This window comes from Myotis nattereri, assembly GCF_964212035.1.
Source record: "Myotis nattereri genome assembly, chromosome: 3".
In the NCBI taxonomy this organism is placed as follows: domain Eukaryota; kingdom Metazoa; phylum Chordata; class Mammalia; order Chiroptera; family Vespertilionidae; genus Myotis; species Myotis nattereri.
This window is the reverse complement of record NC_138077.1, coordinates 40,367,770-40,386,884: the sequence shown is the minus strand read 5'-3', so window position 1 is coordinate 40,386,884 and position 19,115 is coordinate 40,367,770.

Genomic DNA, 19,115 nt, shown 5'->3' with positions numbered 1-19,115 from the left:
AAACTTGGATAATAATTCTCATTCACTTATTCACTGACTCAGGTAGTACTTACTGAGCTTTTCCTACATGTACAGCATTATGTTATTGTCTAATAAAGATGAGAGAGAAATGTCGCCAACTTTTCTACACTCAGAAGGAGAAAATATAACAGTTTTGCTTTACACTCCTACCCTGGTGCTAATAGATAAATCAGGAAAGGAAAATAATAAGGCTTTTCCTAAATTCATTTGAAAAAGAAGGCATGAAAAAAGAATGACAAAGTGTCAGTGCTTCCCTCATTAGCATTCATATACAAAATAATGTCCTCTCTCTACAACTCTGTTTAATTTCTCAAATATTTCTTGGAGCAAGCACATCACCCGGTGGACATGACCGCTGTCCTCAAGGAGCTTGTAGTATAGTAGAGCAGGTGATTACATTGAGAGGCAGAAAATGATCAAGGGTAAAAAATGATATGTATTCAGAGAGATGGGGAAATGTAAAGGTGTGAAAATCAATAAAGGCTTTACCAAAGAGGCGCTATTTAAGTAGGGTCTTGAAAGAGAGGTAGAATTTTGACAAGTATGACTGATGGAGAGTGGAGAAAAGTTTAGTATTCTATAAAGCTCCTGCAATGTCCAGTATGGTAGCCACTAGCCACACATGGCTATTAAAATTAAAGTCAAATAAAACTGCAGCTTCTCAATCATACCAGTCACATTTCAAATGCTCAGTAGCCACATGTGGCTGGTACTGGACAGAGCAGAGAACATTTCCATCACAACAGGAAGTTGTACTGGATAGTACTTCTACAGAAGAAACAGCAATGAAAGGTCAGGAGGTGGGAACAATAAATTATCCAACTCTCTGTTGAAGCCATTGGACCAAATCTGAGAAATAATGGTATATCTATATATGTCCTCCCCAAATATAAATTGGAAATACATGCCTATGTATAAATCGATAACTCAATTGTTTCGCTGGCTGGTCTGGTTCAATAATCATGCTGAGTTCATACTATAAATCAATAATGAAGACATAAGACTTAACAGGCCTATCTAATTGCTTCATCTATCTGAGCACACACATCGCGGTGGCCAAAAGCCAGGCCCGAGGGCCCAGCCAAATGTGGGTGCTGCTGTTTCTTCTGTCAAGGACTTGTTAGCTGATCTGGTCCAATCAGAATGGGTTCCAGCAGTGGGCAAACTATGGCCCGCGGGCCAGATCCGGCCCGTTTGAAATGAATAAAACTATTGAAAAAAAAGACCGTACCCTTTTATGTACTGATGCTTACTTTGAATTTATATTAGTTCACACAAACACTCCATCCATGCTTTTGTTCCGGCCCTCCGGTCCAATTTAAGAACCCATTGTGGCCCTCGAGTCAAAAAGTTTGCCCACCCCTGGGTTAGGCCTATCACAGTTGCAGTCCCCTAAGAACATGCGCATTCTTAAGACATTTGCTTCTTTAGAAGTAGTGGAAGTGTCCCTTGCAAACCTAAAGGCAGGTAGAGGTTCGAGGAAACTATAACATAAACAAGTCCTGCTATATGAACTGAGCGATGTGAGGCAGCAGTCATTGATAAATCTGTGAAGGTGCAGACTTCAGCTACAATACGAGCTGCTGTCTGTACTGTCAGAAGGGTAGTTTAGCTAAATCACTCAGAGTTGCAGTGGTGTGACAGAGCCAGCCAAGTCATCACCTTCCTGGGGTCCAAATGGACAAAGGTGGGCAGGGCCAGGAAACCATGTATCAAGGCTTTCTAAATCTATGAGTCTAAAATGTGTGCCTTCTTTGTTTTTGTTTTTGTTTTTTTTTTTTTAAAAAAAGCCTAGAAAATTAATCATCTGGGAAAATCAATAGCAGCCCCAAATTCATACATTTTGGTTGGGTGGTCCCTCTTCATTTTAGATCCAATCATTACTTACTTACAGCTTGATTTGAGTCCTTTAAAATGTTATTCAATAATAATTGACTTTTAATGTGCAAATGGCTTTGTTTTGGACATCACATTTGGCATTTTATTGATATACGCTCATTGACAACAGATAATTGCCTTCTCTTAACAAGACTTAAGATCACCAGGAAAAAGTATGGGAAACAACAGTGAGATATTAACTTTAAGTAATTATTTTTTAAAAGTAAGACATACTATATGGATAATATACATCCTATAGATGCATATGCACTTACTTTGCTTTTCTTATAAAGGAAGCCTGTCAAACCATATTCTTTTTTTAAAAAAATATTTTTTTATTGATTTCAGAGAGGAAGGGAGAGGAAGAGAGAGATAGAAGCATCAATGATGAGAGGGAATCATTGATTGGCTGCCTCCTGCATGTTGGACCGAGCCCACAACCCAGGCATGTGCCCTTGACTGGAATCGAACCTGGGACCCTTTGGTCTGCAGGCCGACACTCTATCCACTGAGCCAAACCAGCTAGGACTCGAACCACATTGTTCTCCCTCTTCTCCCAGCAACCACTCCCCCAAGTGGCATTTAGAAGAGTGATCTAAGTGTCTTTCTAGTGCCATCTATATATATAAAAGCCCAAGAGACTGTTATGACTGAACGACCGGAATGACTGGGATGGGAAACCAGGGGTGGGTGGTGGCAGATGTGGCCCCTTTCCCAAAGTGGCCGAGGGCCCGCTCGCCCCTTGGGGCTGGTGGCCAACCTCCCATGGTCCCTTCCCTGTCCCTCCCCCAGGCCAGCAGGCCCTGGTGGCGGCACGATGGTGAGGGAAGGAGGAGGGTGGGGGAGACGGGGAACCATGCAATGGTGGGGTGCTGAGGGCAGCATCGGGGTCTGGTGTCCATTCCTTCTGTGCCCAGCCTGGCGACTGTCGCCTCCTCTTCTGACCCTGCTGGGGCCTTCAGGCCCCTATCAGCCCGGCCCCAATCAGCCCTGATTGCCAGCCAGGCCTAGGAACCCCACCCATGCATGAATTTCATGTACCGAGCCTCTAGTATACCATAGTATGGTGTATTAAAAAGAAAGCAACTGTTATGCCATGAAAAGTATTTTTGCAAACCTATTAATATGTAAGCACCTGTTTTAATATAATGTTAACCAAGAGAGTATCAAGGGAAAACATGAGAGTAAATCTGCACACAACAAAACCTAGATAAGTACAGATTTAATATTTTTCAGTTTATTACATTTTTTTTTTGTAAAGGCTGATAATGATATGTGGATTTCAATTATTTGATACTTCTTGACTTCACATTTGTTTAGGACTGTTCCCTCAATAAACTCAGCACTTTCAAGATAGATAATTTTTTTTCTTTTCTGAACAGTGAAAGGAGGAAGAAATGAATGATTTCAGTGTTTTGTTTTGTTTTCAGAAGGCTTCTGTGTTTCAGAGATGGAGAAATCATACTGATGACTCAGCCATCCATGGTATTATTTTGCTGGCTCATGCTACCTCAGTGGAAAATAACAAGTCTGATATTTCCCCTGGCATGATAAAAATCTATTGCATTTATTGAGAAACCTACCAGTCTGTAGGAACTCATTTATTTCAGGATAATATAGCCCCTGAAATACTATTGATGACATTTACCTCTAACTGGATTGCAAAAACAGAACACACAATTCGATTGACTCCCAGTTTCATAATTTAGGCATCCGTACATTATTTAGACAAGCTTAGGCTGCCTTCACTTGGCTATGACAGACATTTTAGAATATCCCTGACTCATGAATATAAATAGTTGCGCAAAAATAAATTTTATAAAACCAGAGCTGGTAACAAAAATCACCCAGAGATCAACAACTCTGAGAGAATCTAGTGTCACATTCCTTAGAATGTCAGATTAAACTAACATGTGCCAGTCAATATTGCTACACTGCGACCCTTGATGCCTCCTAAGCAAAACTATTAAGTCCAACATTCTCTCCTGTAAGCACTTATCTGTAAGGATGGCTAACATGTCCTCTGAAGCAGATATTGAAACTGATTGGACAATAGGTAGATACCAGACAGGGACCTGGGGGCCGACCTCTAGAAATAGAGGGAGAAAATCTTAATCTGCAACACAATGCCGTTCTCTTGAAACCCTATCATTTTCACTTCCCATGTGTCTGCTGCCTGACTGTGAATGGATTTGAAAAGGAATGGTTAGTGCTGAAAATTGGATCAGAGCTAACATTCTCTCATTTTTATCAGCAGCTGCCAAAGGTCATCTGACATAATAGCTGATGAATTCAAGCCCAGTGGATTTCATTTGCAATTTTCAATTTACTGAGGCCTCCAAACCCCACGGTGATAAAAGCTTCCCCTATGGTGGCCTGTCACAAACATCAAGAAACTGCACAAACCCAGGAGAAAGAAAAAAGAGAAAGCTGTGCATCCTCGAAGGTACAGATAAGGAGAACAGGAAGAAATGGTATCATGCAGGAAGGACAGAGCGGCTTGTGTGGCTGGTTCTCTACATGCCAATCGAAAGGAAAAGACTAGGAAGAACGATCAAATAACTCCCACAAAATAACTCCCTGCTTCACTGGGGCTTTTGAGAGGAAACTGCCTTCTCATCTCTTACTTGACATGTCCCAAACAAAAATGTGAATGTAAATAAATATGTAAATAAATAAATGCATTAATAATCCTTGCTTATGTGGTCATTGGAAAGAAGCACGCTCTGTGTGTTGTATTTACCATAGTTTTGATTTACAAAAAGGATCTTTTATTGTGGAAGTGCCAGTCAGCACCAGGAAATCATTTGTTTTGTTACAGAGAAATGATAGAGCCTTTGATTGATTCGCAAGGGCAGTCAAAGGACTGACATAGCAACTACTTGTAAGTAGATCGAGACCCGGTGTATTCTGAGATGTATTAGCAAGAGGAAAAAAAGCCATTTCCCCCCCTTGTCCAGCTATTTACAGTGGACTTAGGCAGGACCAAAGACTGAATCCTGCTCCCAGTGGCTGCTCATATTGAGGAGTCTATCTGCATGTCCCTGGGAGAATGGAGAGTTTAAAAGGCGAGCAGTCCCTCTGCATCCTATCCTACTCAATTCAAACCACAGCCAAGAAAAAGGGAAAGCAAAAAGGTGACCGCTGTTTGAGAGATCACTGCTGGGAAAATTTCATTTCAGGCATGGATGTCTGGATCCTGTTTCTACCGGATAGATTCAGAGGCTTATGAAATTGGTCTAATGAGGCACAAGGACTTGGCTGTGGGCACCTACCAACCTGCCTAACGAGAAAATTCCTCATGACAGTTGACAAGGAAACCCAAGAAGGATATGAACTTTATCTGTGTGTTGGTAATGTGAGACAATCACAGTTTGGGAAGGAAAAGATAATATCACCTGGTTGAACTGATGTAATTGTGCGAAGTGATCAATTGTAGAATTATTCTTTAAATTGTCATAGCAAAAAAAAATAAAAATACGGGTTGTTCATCATAATGAATCTTTAATGAAATTAAACTATTTCTTAAGATTTTCTATTAGTAAACATTTAATGGCTTTTTAATTCTTCAAAGTCTCAAAATAGAAAATAGTTTCCTCAGTGGCTAAAAATGGCAGGAATTAACATTTTGAAATGAGGGAAATAAAATTTTATTCTCAAGTTGCAGGAAATATGGAAGGTAGCCATAGTTTATCGTTTTGATGTTTTTTCTTCTGCACAAAATGGTGAGGATTCAACTTTTCAAAGGTTGCTCCCCCTTTTTTTAGTTTCAAAAATTCAAAGAGAACCGCCTAGAATTTATAGTTTCTGTGTATTCTGTTCGGATTGTTAGCATAATGTTAAGACCCTAGTGGTAGTAAAAGATTACTTAATGGGGTCTTAATTTAATTAGTCCTCTACAAAATACACATGACTTGGTGAGGGTTTTTCATTATCTCTGTTCTCCCATGGCAGTGATATAATGCAAGCTGTACCAACTGATCTGTAGTTCCGTAGCAGAAAGAAAGGTTAATCTCTTTTATGTTCCTTCTATTAGCAAGGCCGATCTCAGGTCTTCAGGCAGAGCCCTAAATTGTTCTTGTAGACTAGTTTGGAGAGACTGTTCTTTTTCTCAGGCCCTGTGGCTAATTACATTTAATCAGGCCAGAGAATTCACTGGAGTTTGAATGGTGCAATTGAGCATTTCTCATTTCATTCATTAATTCTTTCATTCCTTCATTGAGTATTTATTTAGCACCTACCAAGTGCAGGACACTATGTTGAGAACTATGACTAAGATAAGATTTTCCCTACTTTCAGGTAGTTTATAAAAGTGTGACATAAAGGATGTTTTGAATCTGTTTTCTTCCTCTTCCTTTGAATTAACTTTATGTCATATAGTTATAAAACTTTAAAATCATAAAATTTTATCTTTAGAATGTGGACCATGGAATGACACTGTTACTATCTTACTTTAGGTGCAAGCTGTTTTCCTCTTTTGTGTGTGTGTGTAACATGTGCAACACCATAACATTTTTTCCAAGCCTATATATATAATCGATACTTATTTACTAAGTACTTTTCTGTGACTGAACTTAGCTTTTTTAAAAAAATATATTTTATTGATTTTTACAGAGAGGAAGGGAGAGAGAGAGTTAGAAACATCAATGAGAGAGAAACATCGATCAGCTGCCTCCTGCACACGTCCTACTGGGGATGTGCCCGCAACCAAGGTACATGCCCTTGACCGGAATCGAACCTGAGACTTTTCAGTCTGCAGGCCAACGCTCTATCCACTGAGCCAAACCGGCTAGGGCTGAACTTAGCTTTTTAAAAATTAAATAAATTCAATTAGGAAAAGATCATCTATACTAACAGAAATGGAAAGCCTGTATCATAAATAAAATGTAGTCATAAATATAAATGCTAACTATTAATATATTAGTTTATGGACAACCTACATAAGTCCATATTTCACTAGTGGTCTGAGTTCCATCCTTTGGAGAATACCGGTTTGGTGCATGGTACTCATAGGACCAGTGCTGCAGGTTTGACCTCCATAAGAATGGAAGCTCTGTGAGAGCAGGTACTTGGACTTGTTTCTTGCTGTACCTCCAGTTCCTAGAACAATGTCTAGCACATGTTAGCCAACAAAAAATTTGTTAAGTAAATGAACAAGGACCAGTTAATTTCTCAGAGATCAACCAGTATTCCCTCTATAGATATACTCATATACTTTATCATAACTACTTGACTAATGCTCCTCTTGTTCACCTTTGTTATAATCATCAATGTCTAGGCCAGGGGTCCTCAAACTTTTTAAACAGGGGGCCAGTTCACCGTCCCTCAGACTGTTTGAGGGCCAGACTATAGTTTTAAAAAAAACAACTATGAACAAATTCCTATGCACACTGCACATGTCTTATTTTGAAGTAAAAAAACAAAACGGGAACAAATACAATATTTGTATTTGCATGTGGCCCGCGGGCCGTAGTTTGAGGACCCCTGGCCTAGATCAATGTTTGGCATATAGTCATTGCTCAATAAATATTTAGTGAAGGAAGGGACAACCCATTCCAAGGTCATACAGGTGTTTCTATAATCTCACTGGTCATTTTTATAGAGGAGTTGAATTTATCAACATTGGCTTAAAGCTATGAACCTGGCATATTAAAAAAACAACAAACCTTTGTTGAATAAATGAATGAATGAACATTGTTATAAACGAGAAAAAGATAGTCAACTTCACATATGAAAGACAAACTTTCAAGGAGAATAGATAATCCTTTTTCAAAGCATAAATGTAGTGCCAATTTTCAACTGTTGAATAAGTCACTCCTGCTAAGCCTTTCTTACAATTTTACAAATTAAGATTACACTGGAATTTATGTGTTTATAGAAAAACTGACAAATATTGAGGTCAGAAAATTACACCAAAAGTACCAGCCAGTGACCTGATGGTATAGTTTCATTTAGGCTGCTTTTGTGAATTCCTCAACTCACTTAAGAATCAAACATTCTGACAAGACAAGTGATATTTACAAAATTTAAGTTCATGCTTTTCCATTATGAGGACACCCATAAGAAGAAATAGTGAAGAATTAGCTGCATTTCCCTGGTCCTCATCTCCAAAAAGGTACTGTCAATCACTGCCCCAAACATAAGCTTTTGTAGGTTTTGAATGCTTTGAACTGGAAAACCACTATTTTAGTGGATAATTAAAGGGTGTTACAACTGATTGAGCTTGTGTAGAATCAAGAAAATTGGTGGGATTGGAACGGACATATAGGTCACGCCACTTTTCTTTTGTAATATTTTCTACTACAAATGATTTTTCAGTTGAAAATCAAACCTTGAACTAATATATTACAAATGAGTAGATAAGGTATGACTGAAAAATCAAACACGGGGAGAACTGTGTTTATCATTTGGGAAATCAGACTCAGCTTAAACAAAGGGATGATTTCTTTAATAGCATAATTCTTTCCTTCTCATTTATTTAGTGACAGAATTATCTATATCATAACCACATTTTATTTGAGCAAATTGGCACTTATCTAATATGTGCTACATGGAATAGGGTTCAGTAAGATATCAATGAGTATTATATTAAAAAATATAAAACAGGTTTACAGCTGTTCATACGGAAAAATATATAATACAATAATAAATCATATTGCAAGAATAAACTCTGTGTTTCACGTACTCACAGCTGTGAACCCACTTTTGCCCCACACTGTATATAGTAACCAGTCAAGCATCAGCTTATTCAAGCAGGAAGATGCTTTATTCCTCATAGAATATCTATTGGAATCCTCCAGAACACAGGTTGGGAAACTCTCAGAGCACCTTCACCACTTTTTTGAAACAATAATGCTCATGACTACCTATAAAATATCTTCTGTGGCAGACAAATATGAAGATTATACCTATTCTTTCTTATAAAATATTTATTATAAAATGTGACAAAAATAGATAATCATAAAGAATAATATTATAAAAATGTAGGTACATACTACTCAACTCTATTCAATCATGTCCCATTTTAAAATATTACTGAAATAATTACATTCCCCCATATGCCTCTTTCCAGTCCTATTCTCTTCTTATTTTCCCCAAATGTAACCAATGTTCTGAATTTGATACATTCCCACATATACTATCACTACATGCATTTGTATGGTTTTGTATATAGTATATGTATTTTTAAAAAATCCTTACCTAAGGATATTTTCCCATTGATTTTTAGAGAGAGTTAAGAGAGAGGGAAAGACAGAGAGAAATATCTATGTGAGAGAATACACATCAATTGGTTGTCTCCTGCATGGGCCCCTGCCAGGGCCCGGGCCAGGGAGGAGCCTGCAACCTAGGTATGTACGTTTAATCAGAATCAAACCTGAGACCCTCCAGTCTGCAGGCCAACACTCTATGTACTGAGCCAAACCAGCTAGGGCTGGTTTTATATATTTCTAAAGTTATTATAAGTTATATAATACAGTATAATATTTCTGCAATTTTTTACTAAAAATTATATTTTAAAACATGTCTATGTTGTTACATGTAGAACCAGCTTATTTGAACTCTATATGGAACTGTTTATGAATATATTTTATTTATGTACTAGAGGCCCTGTGCACAAATTCGTGTATGGGTGGGGTCCGGCCGGCCCACCCCGATGGGGACCGATTGGAGCTGGGCTGGTGGGGGGAGGGGATGTGGGAGGTTGGCGGGCCGGCCCCACCCCCGATCGGGCCAGTTGGCTGGCTGCAGTGGGCATCATAGTGACTGGTCGTTCCAGTCATTCCAGTCGTTCCAGCAGTCCGGTCGCTGACTTTTTATGTATATAGATTCCACTACTGTTTTTTCAGACCTTTGATCATAAAAACAAGGTGGCAATGGGCAGTTTTAAACCTCTTTCCTTCTGGGGTCTAGTGTGCTTTTCTTCCTTCTTGTTATGGTGCTGCTCAGGGGGTACTTCGTACACTCAGTAAATTTCAGAAACCCCTCTCCCTTGATGTGAGGTGCCTGGGGAGTTAAACCCTGATGTTATCTTCCTTCCCTACTATTTTGCATGGCTTGGAGATGCCCTTCTCAGGCTACTCTGATAATACTGCACTTCACTGAGCACATACAATGAGCAGACACTGCTGATGGTCTGACTTGCATCATCTCATGTAACCCTTACGGAAATCCTAAAAATTTTACTTTCAAGATTAGAAAACAGGCTTAAAGAGGTAAAGTAACTTGTCCAAAGCCACTTAATGAAAGATGGTGGAACTGAGGTCCCTGACAAAGGACCATGTAGACACCAAGTTATCACTTCCAGTGACAGGTGAGTCATCATGTCATTTGAAAAGAACTTTTTGGGAGTTGGGTCTTCTTTTAAAAAAACATTGAACTGAAATGTGTTGCTTTCAGCACTTGGTCCGAATTCTCTACTCTAAGTAAATATATGGAAAGGTTAATTCTTACTTCTTATGTTAGCCCTACTAATATTAAAATGATGTTGCTATTTTTAAAAAATTAAGTATTGCTCTTTTGGACCAAGTAACTTCAGCTCTTTAGCTGTTCCTCATGTGCCTTGGCCTCAGATCTCACACCTTCCGGTAGGTCTCCTTTGGACAAGCTCCAGTTGTGCCAATCAATGTCCCTCTTAAAACTTAATGAAGCACAGAGCTGACCACAATGCCCCAGATGCTTTCTAACTGTACAGACTGCAGCAAAGCTATCCCCTCCTTTGTGCAGACACTTTGCTTCTATTAATTTAGTCTGAAATTGCATCACGTTTCTTGGCAACTAAGCACTTGTTGGTTACTTTATACTTGCTGTCAATTAAAACCCTGAGTGTTTTTTTTCTTTACATGAATTATGAAATTTATAAATGTGAAAATTTATAGATTATAAACTACTATACTAATGTGATTTATTAATGGCAGCGTAAATGGCAGATGAGACCTACAGTTAGAGCCAAATAGCTCACAGAATAAATTTGAATTGGTGGATACTCTTACTTCCTTTTAAAATCCCCATACTATTGCTAAAACACAAGTTAAGCCTATCTGCCTGCAAAAAATAGAGGCAAATCTCTGTAAGTAGGAGTTTTATCAGCCATGGACTTTATTTCTAAAACACTCCAGGGCTCAACTTCAATCTAGAAACAATTTTTGTTACACTGGCTGCTTTGGACAACTACTACAAGGTCAGAATGTTTATACTTAGGGCAGAGTCTCTTTATTAAACACACACTGTAAACTATAAAATTTGATAACTGCTTGAAGGAAAATAGCCATCCTATTTTCAGAAAGCTGAAAGTGTCCTGCCTAAGACTGGAATTAACTATTCACTTAAGTTCACAAACTTTTACTAAGCACATGGCATGAGCACAGCATTACAGTAGGTCCTCTGAAGGATGCATGACAATGGGATTCCTGCCTTCAGTATGGAAAAGAGACAGATATTTGGATTCATAAATAGACAGAAGTACACTTAGCACATGAAACCATCATTAATAAACCCACTTTTATATCTACTCAACACTCTATGGAATAATAAAGACCACTTAAGAACACCATCCATTATCATTAGATACCTGGAATTTTCAGCGAACTCAGGAGGCTTCACATTTTCTATATACCCAGTAACAGCATAGAGGTAATTCTACATTAATTCATTCAACAAACACATCAAATTCAGGAGTCACTAGTAATTAGGTCTGGCTAGAGTTAATGCCTTATTTTAGAGCTAATAAGGCTAGGCTGGTAGGCGGGTGCTAGATAAAAGGGCCTTGTATGTTGAAGTAGAGTGTATGTTGTTTTGGTCTAGCCGCTATCCTTCTCCACATTCTCTTGGTAATTGAACTCTCTTTTCCGAGAGAGGACTTCCTTCATTTGGCTGGGGAGGCAGAATGACCCTGGCCCCATCATTCTCCACCCCGATACAGGATGGGTATATGACCTAAACCTAGGCAATTAGAGGACCCTGTCCCGCAGGCCACAGTGATTGCTACAGGACAGGCAGGTTGACCCAACCCAGGCTGATCAGGATGCTGCCCAGGGATTTTCCGCTGGAGATACTGAAGAAGAATTCTTCCCAGAGGGGTTGCTGATGGGAAGTGGTGGTGCGGGGGGAGGGAGGCTTTTCAGCATCTTGCTGCCAAGTGAAGACAGTCTGAGATAGGAACCAAGATAGAGCTCCGATGACATCACTTGCTACGGAATGAAGTGTCCCTGGATTTTATAGCATGCTACCTAATACATCCCATTGTTGTTTACGTTAATTTGAATTGGTTTTTGTTGTTTACAATAAACTTGATTATAACTAAAATTTCTGTTATCATAAAGAATTTGATATGACATTTATATAAAAATCTACATTATAAGCATTATATATATACTAGAGGCCCGGTGCACAAAAATTTGTGCACTCGGGGGGGAGGGGGGTCCTTCAGCACGGCCTGTGCCCTCTCGCAGTCTGGGACCCCTCGGGAGATAATGACCTGCTGGCTTAGGCCTGCTCCCGGGTGGCAGAGGGCAGGCCTAATCCCTAGGTGCAGCCCCTGGTCAGGCTCAGAGCAGGGCCAATTGGGGAGTTGGGGCGCTGCCCCCTGTCATGCACAGAGCAGGGCGGATTGGGAGATTGCGATGCCACCCTCAGTCACGCTCAGGGTAGGGCCGATTGGGGGGTTGGGGCACCACACCCTGTCACACTCAAGGCAGGGTTGATGGGGAGGTTGCGGCGCCACCCCCTGTCACGCACAGAGCAGGGCCCATCAGGGGGTTGGGGAGCTCCCCCCTGTCACACACAGAGCAGGGCAGATCAGGGGGTTGGGGTGCCGCCCTCTATCACCCACAGAGCAGGGCCGATCAGGGGATTGGGGTGCCGCCACTCTCACACTCAGGGCAGGGCTGATGGGGAGGTTATGGCTCTACCCCGTCACACACAGAGCAGGGCCCATGGGGTGGGGGGGTTGGGGCGCCGCACCTTGTCACACACAGAGCTGCAGGGCAATCAGGGGGTTTGGGCGCTGCCCCCTGTCACGCTGATCCCGGTGCTGGGAGGCATATTACCCTTTTACTATATAGGATAGAGGCCTGGTGCATGGGTGGGGGCTGGCTGGTTTGCCCTGAAGGGTGTCCTGGATCAGGGTGGGGGTCCCCACTGGGGTGCCTGGCCAGTCTGGGTGAGGGGCTGAGGGCTGTTTTCAGGGTGGGACTGAAGCTCCCAACTGCTCCTTTTTTTCTTTTTTTCTTTTTTTTATTCTGGGCCACCTTTAGCTCTGAGGCTTGGCTCCAGCTCTTAGGCCTCTGCTCCTGAGCTCCTGAAAGCAGGTATCCGGCTTGTTTCGGTTCTATAATCAAAACTCTGTATCAACTCCAGGTCTGAGATCCCAGCTAGCTGAAAGCTGGTTTCTGGGGTTTTGTTTAGCTTCTATTTTTGTAACTGTGTTTCAAACTGCCATCTCAGAGGCCTGCAGCGGCAGGCGGGGAACGTTGGAGTCCTCCCTCACTGAAGCTAGCAAGCCTCATGTTAATTTCAAGCTGCCTGGCTGCCGGCCGCCATCTTGGCTGACAGTTAATTTGCATATCACCCTGATTAGCCAATGGGAAGGGTAGCGGTCATACACCAATTACCATGTTTCTCTTTCATTAGATAGGATTTGATATATGTGTATGTTTGGTTTATGTATATCTAGCATCTATCTATCTATCTATCTATCTATCATCTATCTATCTATCTACCTCATACAGGCTACAATATTGTGCTCAGTACACTGTCCTAAACTTCATGCAATTTCAACCTCACCTTCAGCAAGCGTATTCTCTGCCTCTGTATTCCATATGTAAAATACATTCTTACTAGTATTCTTACATATGCCTGATGAAAGCAGGCTTTTGAGGCCTCCACACACCCATGCACACCCAGTGCTTCTTTAGCTTCTAATTTTGGATGAATATTTAAATTCTGAAATTTACTATCTTGTGTTCTATTCACTAAAATAGAGAACATTGCAATCTTAAACGTTGCTTCAAAATTGTTCTCCACAAAATTTTATGACATATCAAAATAAGTCATGCTTGAAGTAAAAGTTCTAATTTTACTTAGATGGTAATTTTGTATCAAAAATATGTTAATGTAGAATCATTTCCAGTATACTTACTGATAAAGATTTATTCCAAAAGTGGAAAGTCATTTGCAAGTCTTTTTTTTTTTTTCTGACCGAATGAGGCCTCGAAAAACAAATACTTATCTATGATGCATGGAGTTTATTTTATTTATTTATTTATTTATTTATTTTGTTAATCCTCACTCAAGGATATTTTCCATTGATTTTTAGAGAGAGTGGGAGGGAGAGGGAGAGACAGAGAGAGAGGGGAACATCGATTGGTTGTACATACACATCGATTGGTTACCTTTTTCACCACCCCGACCTATCCTGCAACCCAGGTACATGCCCGTGACCAGAATAGAACCCGGGCCCTTCAGTCTGTGGGCCAACACTCTATCCACTGAGTCAAACTGGCTAGGGCGACATGGAGTTTATTTTTAAGCAAGAGTTGTGTCACATTTTGCTATGAGTAAATAATTATATTTTTCACTTTCTATCTTCTTCTCTCCAGGCCTAGTAATATCTGAATTGATGTACCGAAATATTACATTGAATTTTTCTCATTTCATAAAATATAAGAATAGCATTAATATTGCAGATGGTCTACACACGCAATCCACCTCTTACATGCAAAGTTGAAACTTCGCGGTGTGAAGCTACTTGATACCTACAGCAAACAGGCACCAGAATTCAAATATTTGCTTTGTTTTAGTTCCTTAACAAACAGGGCTATACAAACTCCATGTAGAATTGGGTCAAGTCAAACTCACTTCAAAAGTAAAACATTAAGTAAGTGCACTGTTTCGTTTTTTGTAATGTCAAATGTGTTTGACTAATATTTTCATGGACACAACTAATAAAAGTCAGAATTAAGCACAAACTGGAAGTCATCTTGTCTTTTGATATCTAAACTAGGGGTTTGTATCCCTGGCTATATGTTAAAATCAGTTGAGAAACTTAAAGAAAAATTACCCATGCCATCTCAAGAGATTCTGATTTATATAAACCTGGGATGGGGCCCACACATTTTTTAAAGCTTCTCAGGTGATTCTAATATGAATCTACATTTAAGAACGACTGGTCTAAACTTCCCTAATCCTTAAAGTATTGCTTACAGAGAAAGGTGTTAAAGAGCATGATGATCTATTCCTATATGAACAATTCTGCAAATTACCTAATCTCCCATAGCTTCGGTTTCTTTGTCTGCAAAATGTGAATATGCTACTGTTACTTGGGATAGTTTCAAGGATTACCAAGAAAAAAGATGTGGCCCAGAGTAATTCTTAGGATATCAGGGATTGAACACTCAAAAGCCACCAAGAGATCATGTAGGTAACCAGTCTGGGTGTAATATGAGAGTGGCTGGTGGGGCGTGTGGCAAAATAGGAGAGACTCAATCTAAAGGGCACATCCATACTTAGTTCCTGCATTTGTCATGTAGGAATATAGGTCAGTATTTCCAGATCTTTTGGGGATTTGTTTGTTTTTGTTTTTTAAGAAAAGAAAGAAATCTGGAGATTTTAAGTGAAAAATGTCCCTACTATTAAAGCAGCCAAACAAAATATAGTTACATTCACCAATTTTCTATTCTGGAGAGGTTTAATTCTCCTTTAATTCTCATATATATGTACTTTTGAGAGATTTTAAAAAATATATATTTTATTGATTTTTTACAGAGAGGAAGGGAGAGGGATAGGGAGTTAGAAACATCAGTGAGAGAGAAACATCGATCAGCTGCCTCCTGCACATCTCCTACTGGGGATGTGCCCGCAACCAAGGTACATGCCCTTGACCGGAATCAAACCTGGGACCCTTCAGTATGTAGGCCGACGCACTGAGCCAAACTGGTTAGGGCTAAATGTACTTTTGTCATATGGTTATGAATGGTTAAGACTTGTACATGTTTTAGGTTAGTTTTAATTAAAAAGTAAATATTCATTATTCTTTCGAGTAACTGTTTCTTCCTAAATGGAGCAAGGTTTTCTAGCTTTGCATGATATGACTTTATATATTACTAGAGGCTCAATGCACGAATTTGTGCATGGGTGGGGTCCCTAAGCCTGGCCAGCAATCAGGGTCTGCCAGCCGGAGAGAGAGGTGGGGGCAGGGAGGTTGGCCACCACCCCCAAGGAGGGAGTCGGCCCTCAGCTTCCCTGAGAAAGGAGCCAATTCCACTGTCACCCACTCCTGGCTCCCTGTCCCATCCTGGGGCCTGAAGGCCCTGGCAGGGTCAGGAGAGGAGGCGACGTGACAGGAATGGATGCCAACTGCCAACACTGCCGGCCAGCTATGGGAGGTTGGCTGTGGGAGCACACTGACCACCAGGGAACACTTCTGAACTGAGCGTCTGCCCCCTGGTGGTCAGTGTGCATCATAGCGACCAGTCATTCTGGTCGTTTGGTCGTAAAGGTTGCTTAGCCTAAGCACGATTTATCTTGCTCTATTCATATCCCCCCTCCCCTTACCAAGAGTAAATCTGATATATGATATTAGAATTTTTTCTTCAATTTCAACCTCAGTACTTTATTAGAATCATCACTTAATATTTTTAAATTTTGGATTTTCTTTTGGGGGCAAACCAATGTTATCTTTGGTCATTTGAATTGTACCAATAATGCTTAGTTTCATCTAAACAATACATTTTCTTATTCCACTCTATCCAATAATACCACTCAGCTTCACTGTTGCTAATACATAAAGTATACACATAAATGAAAACAGGTTTGTTTTTTTTTGCCTTTTCTAAGAAATTTAAAAATCCTATGTTATACCAACACCCTTTTGTTTACATAAAGTGGATAAAGTACTTTGAATCCTTCCAATAAGAGCATTGAGGTTCTCGTTTCCTATTGTAGCAGTGAAACATGGTGACAGGTCTGTGGGTGGACTTGCTCAGAACTCCATTACCAAAAGTCATGAAAATAACAGGTGACACAAAAACTTCCTTTATGAATTAGGAACTAAAAAAATACAATTTAAAGTTTTAAAAAATTAGCTTCAGGACAGAGCTGTGTGTATGATTGAAGTTTTTCTTGGTGAGATTAAAAGTTCAGATCTAATTAGGGTCTTTGAAAGCAATAGAGTGATCTTGAAGACCTCCTGTGTGAACCAAGCTTAAACAAACCAATTAGAAAATTTCCAAATGCCCAGAGCAGTTGAGAATTCATGATATTTGACTTAACAGTGATACATAATATAGTTATAGTTATAAAGATAAGCAGTTACAAATTCAGTCAATTCATGATTGTTTCATAAAGCTGATCCTGTTCGCAGAACAGGAGAACTAGATAAATAGACTTTTCTGTAGAACTCCAGCATTTGTGGAACCCACTGCTTCCTTAGAGAAAGGATGCCATAAGCTGCTGGGAATATGAACTTGTGATGGGTAACATTTTCCTCATTCTTCTCTGGCAGGAAAAAAAAATCATAGAACTTAAAGAAGTTGTCAATATAATCACTTGTATATATGTAATACACATGCATGCATATACATGTAACACGCATGTTGTACATCATGCTATATATGTGAATATTTAACATACATGTACCCAAATCTGGCTTTCTTTCTTTCTTTCTCTCTCCTTTTCTATCTTCTTCCTTCCTCTAATAAGAAAATAAGAAAACATTCAGTGTTGAATTGCAGTCAACTTTTGTGGAAAGGCAACACTTAATAATTACCATTTACCTAAGTTCTGCCTCAAGGTATTATTTTAAAACAAACTTTTTTTTTTTTTTTTGTAGGACAGGATTCAGGAAGTTTGAGCTATTCAAATATTTTCTGTACTGTATTTGAAATAGAACCCTTGCTAGCTGTTTTTCACAGAATCATAAAAAGCTAGAACTTGAAGCAACCTAAGATTAAATCCCTCATTTTGCAGACAAGAAGATTGAAACCCTTACTAGCTAAGTATCTTCCACAGACAACCAGGATTTAACCGAGGTCCTCTGACTCCAAGTCAAGAAGCTCTTTCAATTCTACCAAACAGTCCATTTAAACAAAACAGAAGAAAAACTGAGTCCACGATTCTCAGCACAAGGTTAATTAAAAAGAAAAAAGATCCTGTCCATTTGGTGAAAAAAGTCAACCAGAGTAGAAACATATAGCTAAAAAGACTATATTTTTGTTCATTTTTTTACATTCTCAACCAGTAGTTTTGATACAATATACACCATTTAACCCATATCTCTCACCACAATAAAGTTAAATATTCTTACTAGGAAATATTGTTCTTGCTCAAAATGATTAGCTACAATCATGTAAGTTAGTTTTGATATTCAAGTTTATTGCCACAAAATAGATTATGCTAGGATATTAAATGCTGAGTTATTCTAAAGAACTGCAAATGCAATACATATTTGGCGGCAGAAAACTCTGAGTTCCAATCCTACCAGCTGTGACATCAGGAAACATAAACTCTCTGAGCCCCAGTTTCCTTATCAGCAAGGCCAGTGTGGTACCACCTCTGAGTATTAGGTAAGACGATGCACCCAAGGTGCTTGGTTGGCTCTCATGCTCACTACGTTCCAATGCCTCCTCCCTACATTTTTTAAAAATATGTTTTTATTGAGGGAGAGGGAGAGAGAGATAGAAACATCAATGAGAGAGGAACATCATCAATCAGCTGCCTCCTGCACGCCCCCTACTGGGGATCGAACCCATAGTCTGGGCATGTACCCTGGCTGGGAATCGAACTGGTGACTTGTGGGTGCATGTGTCAATGCTCAACCATTGAGCCACACCGGCTGTGCTCACCCCTAAAATTTTAACAGTAATTGATAAGAAGGGGGTTGGTGAATATACGAGTTAACTGGTTGATGTCTGAAACTACTTGGATGATTGAACACCCATAAACGAATACCTTCTTATTTTTAAGTTTTGTTTTACGTGAGCTATTTGGTCATTTGGGGGCTTTTTTTTTTTTTGTACTCACGGCTGGTTTGTAGTTTCCTAGGTAAACTTTATACCTATCCCTTTCACTTCCCTAGTCTGGTACACATAAGGTGTTTATTCATAAACACTTTTGAATGAATGTCAGTGAGCTTTCCATTAAGCTTGTGCTTGGTGCATATAATCACACAGAGGAGCACGTGTGAATATAAACTCAGGGGCAGGCACTTGACCCTTTTTGTT